The sequence below is a fragment of the Andrena cerasifolii genome, chromosome 8 (genome assembly GCF_050908995.1).
Source record: "Andrena cerasifolii isolate SP2316 chromosome 8, iyAndCera1_principal, whole genome shotgun sequence".
Classification (NCBI taxonomy): Eukaryota; Metazoa; Arthropoda; class Insecta; order Hymenoptera; family Andrenidae; genus Andrena; species Andrena cerasifolii.
The window spans coordinates 11,761,569-11,770,310 of NC_135125.1; the positions used below are offsets into that span (position 1 = coordinate 11,761,569).

At 49.2% G+C, this 8,742-nt stretch overlaps 1 protein-coding gene across 3 annotated transcripts in view; it reads right to left on the bottom strand.

Moving 5' to 3' along the window:
* The window catches only part of LOC143372139 (phosrestin-2), a 152,605-nt gene that overhangs the window by 85,234 nt on the left and 58,629 nt on the right, over positions 1 to 8,742 (bottom strand). The window lies entirely within an intron of this gene.

Below are 8,742 nucleotides of genomic sequence, written 5' to 3' on the forward strand. Positions count from 1 at the left end.
TGCCTATCCTCGTGGCCAGCGCGGAGTTTCCAGAGAATCGTCCGTCGATTCCGTGGCATTGACTCGCACGACCTCGAGCATTACCAGTAATGGTCGTAACCGCCTTAAAAAGCGGTCTCGGGCGCCATCGGCTAGCACAACATGCAAATTGCCGGTTGCTCGATCCGACAGGGGATCCGTGGATCCCTTGATTGGCTGGCTATCCGATGCGCACGCCGTCCCGTGTATACTTTGCTCGCGCGGAACAACCACAGGGAAATGGGAAAAGGGGTCCGTGTAACCGTAGGAAATTGTACGATCGTGTGCACCGGGAAGCGATCCGCCGTTTCGTGGAGTATAGGCGACGGTATTCCACCGTTACGCCCGCCAAGATTATTCGGGCCGGAGGATCGAGGTCCGCGTTCGTTTCGCGGCGATGAAGATATTAGATTCGCGAGATTCGCTCGAGAGAATGGAGCGCTGACTCGGCCCGCTTCCTCTCTCGCTCGCAAATCTCGCGGAAGGGACAGGGACCGGTGAATTTACGGCGTCCAATAGTCCAGTGAAATTAGACGGAAATCTGCCCAATCTACGGAATAAATCACAGCAAACTAAATTTTAGTATGGGTCTTTATTTGGTTGTTTAAAGCAATATGTCAAAAGTCCCCATCGATCCGAGCGCTGCTTAAAATTTTACAGAGGGTTGAAAAAAATAATAACAGTTTTTCGCGATTATCTCGTTATCTGGCAGTTTTCCGATAACAAGAGTTATTCTGAAATTTATAGCTTAGGGAATTCTCTACAAAAAATGTGCTATGAGTTTTTTTCGTAGAAGTAACCATTTTCATGTATATCCGGTTACTAAGTTTCAACCCCCATACATTTGACAAGGAAAGATCTCGAACCTGGATATTCAAAAAATTATGAAACTCTGTAAAATGTGTAGGGGATGTCCTCCTGAGTACAACGCAATTTTGTTTGCTGCCAAAATCACTCCAAGAGTGTGCAATTGACCCCTGAATTTTTTTTATTTTGTATTATTACTTGCGATCTGTAGGAGATAGAAAAAAAGTGTTTAGGAGAAAGTTACATCTTTTAATTAGGACTATCATTTGGTAAATTATAGTTCTTACAGTTCTTACGGTTCGCGAGTTATAATACAAAATCGAAAAAAAAACAGATTTTCAGGGGTCAATTTCACCCCCTTAGTGTGAATTTGGACAGCAAACAAAATTGCGTTGTATTCAGGAGGACATCCCCTATGTATTTACAATGTTTCATAATTTTTTGAATTTCCGGGTTCAGGTTCTTCCCTTGTCAAAATATGAGTGTTGAAACTTGGTAACCCGACATACACGAAAATGCTTACTCCAACAAAAAAACTCATACGACCTTTTTTGTAGAGAATTTCCTAACCTATAAATGTCATAATAACTATTTTCGCCGTAGAACTGATAGATAACGAGATATTCTCGAAAAACGTTTTTTTTTTAACATTCTGTAAACTTTGTAGCGGCGGTCGGATCGATTGGGACTCTTGACATATTGTTTAAAACGACCAAATAAAGGCCCATACAAAAAATTACCTTGCTGGGATTTATTCCGAAGACAGATCCTAATTTCACTGGACTACCTACAAGCGTTCGGGAAAATCGCCGGTATCGATCCTCGTCTCGAGCGTGAGCGAAGGGCGATGGGGGTGGCCCGTCGAAAAAAGCCCGCGCAGCGAGACGCGACAAGTAACAAATAATCTTCGTCGCGGCGGGCCCTCGTTGTTCCTTTGTTTCGGAAATTTCCCGAACGATGGATGCCCGTAAAAGTGCATCATCGGCGGTATAGCACCGGACGTGCGTGTTCCGCGTCCCGCGGGATCAATGGATCCGCGGTCGAGGAACAAAGGGTTAGGATGGAGAAAGAGGCGAGAAGGGAAGGAGGGAGAGAGAGAGAGTGGTGGGCAGAGGGAGCGCGGAACGGGAGCAAAGGAGACGGGGAAATGGCCGACAGAGAGGGCCGAAAAACTGGAGTAGATCTGTCGTGGCGATAGGTGGTATGTGCCCGGTGGCCGGGGACCCATGAAAAATAACGAAAATTTAGTCGAGGGCCGGGCGCAAAGCGATTAAGTCCATTATACAGTTTTATCAGCATGAGAAAGATCTAATAGCCGCCACCACCCCCTTGCTTCGGCCCTCCGGCTCGCTAATTCTCGCCCCTCGCGTGTGTACGTGCAGAGGAACCCCCTCGATGTGTCATACGCGCCACTTGTGCTCGCGCCTCTTCGTCTATCGAATGCTGCACCTCGTGCGCGCGAACGGGCGAGTCTATGCAGCCGCATAGGCGTGGACCTGTCGAGATTGATACGCCGACGCCGCGCCGCGCGATTAACGTGGGCGGGCTGCGACCCTCGAGAAAGTGCGTAAACAGCGCTCGATACGATTGCTGTCCTCGGCGTCTCGCAGCCAGAGGCTTATCGTCGCGTTTTATCGTCGCTATGGTCACGGTTCGAAAGCCCGCTCGCTATTGGTCGCCGCGGACTTTTGATTGATGCGTGATTCGCATTTCCAGCGTGGATCACGTAATTCCAGGCGAAGCTCGCCGCTGGTAGAGTCAGAATTTAGGCCTGCTGCGGCTCGGTACTTTAGTTACGCCTATGTGACCGCGTGCACCACACAAAAGAACACAGAGGCGCGAGCGTGTGTGCGTAACAGGCGGAACACACGGTATAACTAACGAGAGCTCGAGCCGTCAACCCTCGCCGCTCGAAACACCTGCAGGAAATCACAACCCCCGAATGCAAATATTATCTTAATTGCTATAGAAAAGTACCGCCATTACCTGGAAACGCTTTTTTCTTTCAGCTTTGTGCCCGGCCCGCGCACTAACGAGCGCAACGCGGCCGAGATTGCAATCGGGGGTGGCCACCGACTGCCAATCGCCCTCTTCGACCCTCCAAAAGTCGCCCACGCATTGCGCAATCGACGATACGATGACTCGGTGGAAACGTCGCGTGAAACGTTAATAATAAATCCGTTAATCGGGGGTCCCTTTTATGCACCGTGTGCGAACCGCAAAGTTTCGATGGCTGCGGGGTGGAAACTGGAGGCCGAAGGAGTCGACTGTTCGTTGGTTAACTTGGGCTTGTCGAATGGAAATAAATGGAGGAAGCGGAAGAAAAGTGGAATGCCGAGAAGCGAACTCAATTTCTCATCAGCTAAATTGAGGCTGTGAGGTGCAAAGTGGCTTTTAGATTGGTTTCAAAGTTATCGAGCTCGCTATCAATGCAAATTCCCCGTAATGGAAGCTCTTAAGCGAAATCGGATACGTAGGAGAACGGGGGCGTTCGTGTTTGTCAGTTCTCTTTAATCGTTTCGCTGGCACCGTCGCCGAGCGCGGGATTGCGTCTTCCCCTGGAAAATCTCTAGGCCCTTGGAAACTACGGGAAGCAAACGCGAAGGAAAAAGGGTGGATAAAATATTCCTTTGTTGGCGTATCGAGTCTCGGTCGAGGTGAATTCGTTTCGTCAGCCGAGGGATGACGAATCGTCGATTTGGTAACGGCCTTTGGGCAACTTCCGCCGCGGCGCGGCGTATCCCGTCAATACCGTCAGCCCACTTTTCTGCGCTGCCTTTAATTAATTTCTCATGCATACCGTGCCCGTGGAAACTCGGGTGGCTTGCGCGGATCCGTGCATAATGAGACGGCGCGAACGAGGTTAAGAAATCGGCGGCAACTCTTGTCTGCTCAACTTTCTTTCCTCTCCGTTGCCTTATTTAAGTAATTAACGACTGTCATTAGAGGCAGGGCGGCTGCGGTTTCGTTGCGCGACGCTCGGCTTCCGTTGCCAGTTTGCGTCGGCCAAGCTCCGCGGTGGTTGACGACGAAACGGAGTAATTCCGCCTTCGATTAGCCTCGCGAGGATAACCCTTTGCCGCCCTTACGAGCCGAATTTCCACTATCGCGCCCGCGGCAACGTATTACGATCTTAATGAGCACTTAGCATAACAAACGTAAGATCGGATCGGGTTGCCAGGCGGCGGAGTGCACGCTCGCGCGCGTCCGAGCTGCGTCGAGCGTGCTAAAGGGCGAGAAGGGTCGAGAACGCCGAGTGGGGCGACCGAGCGGGGGAGGAAAAAAAGGCGAACGAATGAAAGCGAGCGGTGCGCGGAGGAAGAAGAGAAGAAACTTGCAGGAATCGGCCGGTGGGAGGTGGAAGGTGAGGCTCCCTGAAAGGGAGAGAGGGCCTTTGCTTTTCGCCGCGATGCGCATGCGAGCGCCTCCGACTTATGGAAGTTTAGCCGTTAACTTAACCGGCGTTTACCTTAATCTAAGATCAGCTCTGGCCTGCCGCGTGCACTGCACGGTATAATGTATGGCCGTATGAATATGCATTGGACACGGTATGAGGTCTACCACCGCACCGGCGTAAACGCGCGTACGTGTGCCACGTAGCCGCGACACGCCGCGTTTACCTATCCAGCCGTCCGCCCGTCCGTTCGCTCGTTCATTCGTTTGTTCGTCCGTTCGTTTGCTTCTACCAACGGGCCTCGTTCACGTGCTTGCTCACGCTCGCTTTGCACGCGTACACCCGCGCATTCGTTATACACTCGGTTTAACTATGTGCACAGGTTGGCTGCGCGCAATAAGAATCACGACTCCCCTCTTCTGGACCGTAAGAATTAAAACTCCAATCGAGCCTTCAGATTCTTTCGCTCGCGTGCAATTAATCCGCGAAGTGGAGCAAGTCGACCGCATCGCGTGCCCCTTTAAATCGCGCAAAACGTTTCCCTTCGGAGCCACCGCTTCGCCGTCATAATTCACCGCGAACGGGGGAGTTCCGTTTCTGCGATCCGATCGTGGCGACGACGTTTGGCGCTCGCTGGGTGCCGCGCCAAAGACGCTGGCGCGTAGGCCGAGCGCAGGTTGCACGCGCGAAACACTGTTAGCGCGCGTGGGTGTAATTTGTGAGCTCGCGAGTGCGTCTCGTGCGTGCCGGCCGATAGGGCCTCTCGGAGGAAGCAAGTGGAAGGTGGATCCTTATCTGGCCGAATTTTACGAGCGTTTTAAAGGATCGTTAATTTTCGGCCGTTTATCGCAGGGCCCGCCGCGAGATCTCCTCCACCTCTCTCGCCTCTCCTCGCGACGGCAGCTGTTGCTGGGATGCGCTTGGTCGACAATTCGAGCATCGATCCCTCCCCGGCTGTTTACGATGCACCGCGGAAGAAGCTAGGAGTCGCGGGGTACGCAGGTATTCCAGGTACTCGCGACGAAACGGCCTCTCGTGACGCGATTTGTCGGAAACGCGGCGAGTTTTACGAAATTTATTCCCTCGTAAAGGCGCTTTTACGGCCGATTTGTAACATTCCTTTTTTTAAAGACGTCTACCTTTAGTGGCACGTGAAACGTGGGCGAAGCATCGATGGAATTAGGTTATTGGGGTAGTTCCTTTTTATTGCTCGCGGAGCAACGTTTAACGTCCCTGGGGAGTATTCGGTGTAGGGGAGACCGGGGCTAGTTGACTAATTTTTAACATTAATTTTTATAAATAGACCATTGGTATTTTGTTGACTTGTTGCATACCAAAAGTTTACAAATTTCATTAGGTATAGGTACAGGCTTAATTTTTAAAATTGTTTTAATTGAGTCTAGGTCGTAGTTTTTATTATATTTAGAGTAGTGAGACGAATAAGTCAACAAACCCCGGCTGTGGAGTTAGTTGACAAATATGATTGGGTTAGATGACTTGACATTTACTTTTCAATTTTAACCCTTTGCCTGCGAAAGGTGTATATATACGCTGTCACAATTCCATCAATATAGTATACGAAATGCGTAGGGTAAAGGCAGGTAATATGGAACGGTACGTAACATGGAACTTCGTAAAATTTCGATAAAGAAACAACGAACTCTTCAGGCAATCGTGTATACTAGATCCCTAGACACAATAGACGATGATACTGACAATTGAGTATCAGTCAGGCATCCATCATTGAAAGAGAAACGTTTATATTTCTCGTGGGGTGTAAAAGTTTCTGAGAAGAGCATCAAACAGTTAAATATTGTAGCGAAGGTATGTTACAAAGTATTATTTTGATATAATTTATCATTAAATATGTGTGTTCTTGATTATTCAACAATATTTTACCAATAAAGTTACTTTCATCTTAGTATAATTCTTGTCGGAACATGTGTGTACGTAATATGGAAAATATCGAGTAACATAGATGAAGTTGATAATGACTATATATGGTGTAAAACTGGTAGGGATGAGTTTGGAGGGATTTGTGGTGGGGAAGTGGATTTGGGCAGCTAAACTCTTTGCTTCGACTGCATCTTGAAGATAACAAGTGCAATTTTTACTGGTATTCCTATGCTTAGTCAAGTAACCCCGTCCGACATTATCAACATGTTAAGGGTCGTACGTACAAAACCACCGCGCACCGGATAAAATAAAATACCCTAAATTATAGTCACTGTATCACGTTTCCACAAAATATTCATGAAAAAACATCAAGCAATACTTAGTGGACAAAAATTCATAAATAGTCGAAACAAAATATTTACTTCCCTCCGACCTTTTTAGATTTTTCATTCTCACTGATAGAACACGCAGGTTTATGTCACGGTGACACATTAAATGACAAGCTGGTCATCCATATGCTTCAATATCGCGAATCGCAGCATAATTTATAACATAATACAACAATTAAACGGAATTAGTCAACTAACCTCTTTAGTCAACTAGCCCCGGTCTTCTCTACACCTTGCTGAAAGCAACGGCTCGTGAAGTCAATGACTGTTGGTAGCCCTTTGGAAAATCGTCGGCAGCATCGTTCCAGCGGGAGGACCGAGACTGCGGAATTCATGTGGGTTAATTGGGAGTTGATGAAAACAGTTTTAACGCTTTTAACTTTTCACTTCGTCTTCCAGAGCAGGCCCCGAGACTCTCATGTATATTTAATAACCGACACGTGGGCACACTTGTCGGGCTTGTTGCCGCGATACGTGTATCCATATTAATTCGTTCGAGCTACGGCCAGCTTTAAAAGATTCAACAACCTAAGCGTGTTCGTTATCGCCTCGGACGCTTCCAAGCCGCTCTGTACTTTTTCCTGCGACCTCTTCAAAGGTGGAGGGGACTTGCTGAAATTCTTTGGGACGCCGGAAAAGCAACGAAGACAGCTCTCCGTGCGCTTTCTCGTTTTGTCGCCTTCTGGCCGCGACGCTCGTGACTAATTCTCATGTTCTTTTAATGAGCCGCCCACAGACGGACGCTCGCGCTGGTTTCCAGGTGTGCACGCGGCGCGGCGGGAACACAAGCGGCCGTGCGCACATCCGGAAAAGGGCAGCACGAGCGTAGGTGCAAACGAAGGGAGGAAAGCTAAGCGGCGAACTGGCTTCTCGCGGCTGGGTCGGGGTTTAAATCGTGTCACGGTTTGATAGTCTCATTACAGGCTCCGTTAACATGTTTTTTCATCGAGCCACGACCACTTTGCGGCTCGCCTCGCTCGTACGAAAAGAGAGCCGTTCACGTGCGCCGTTTCTGTATTTCCCTCGTTCTGAAATAATGGCACCCGTCACGCGGCGTGGCCAGCGAAAATAGTCCAACGCGTGATAAATGCGAGTGCCACTTGCGGCTCAACTTGACCTTTGGAATTCCTCAGACTCTCGCGCAATTGCTCCTCGAGTAGATACCTCAAATGCCCCAAGGAATAACCACTTTCGAAGGGAACACTCAAAAGGACTGTCGAACTACACAAAAGGATTGTCTTGCCTCGCGTACGCGCCATATGGGCAGGGCGCGTAAATGCGAGCTCGCCTATCGGCACGGCCCCCCTAATTAAATGATGCCACTACCCCTAATTTCTATAATTCCTCCATTTCGGTTCGCTGCCGCGTGACTAATCCGATTTCCAGCCGCGCCGACTGATAGCGGAATAATTATTCCTCTATGGATACACGTCTATCAGGGGGGCTTGGAGGTAGCAATATTGTTTTGTGTGCGCGAACGAATCTCCAGCGGCGACTCCGAAAGAGATCGGAACGCAGTGTCTGGGAGAACAGCCGGCGAGTTGGTGAATTCGGTGTGAATCGACAGAAAGCGAGAGAGGCGTGCTTAGAAGCAGATGGTCGTTAGATTCGACTCAATGCACCGCTGGTGGCGAAATTTTTGGTGGAAAGTTGCGTTTCCTTTCGGAAGCATCGCCGACTCAGTAGCGGAGTTCTGACTGTTCGCGTTCCGAGCCTGACGCGTCCGAATTGTCGTCAACCTCGTCCCCTGATCAGTCGATCGACTGGACGGCCGTTGGAGAGGGAAACGAACGACGCGTAAGTAGAATCGTCCGACGTGGTACGGCTCGATTGCGCGCGGGCAAATGCACTGTACCCAAGGAGTTTGTCTGACCCTTGCCAGCGTATTCTACTAAGCACGCCGACGGAGAATGCGGCGTAGCCCCTAGCACGTATAGCTGTTCGAGCACTCGAATATTCGAGTAGCTCGAAATTCGATTCGAGCCGAGACTCGGTTTCCCATCCATTCCGAGCGTTCGAAAGAACCGAGCAGCTCGAATAAAGCGAGCAGCTCGAAAGAACCGAGCAGTTCGCACGTGTTTTGAACGGCTTGAAACAATCTAGTGGCTCGAACAATTCGAGCACATCCGTACGTACAATTTATGTACACTGTACATCTTTCGTGCAGGTCGATATTATTGAATAGTTCGTTATATCCAGTATGATAAATGTTTCGGATATGTTATCGTATGTTTTTCT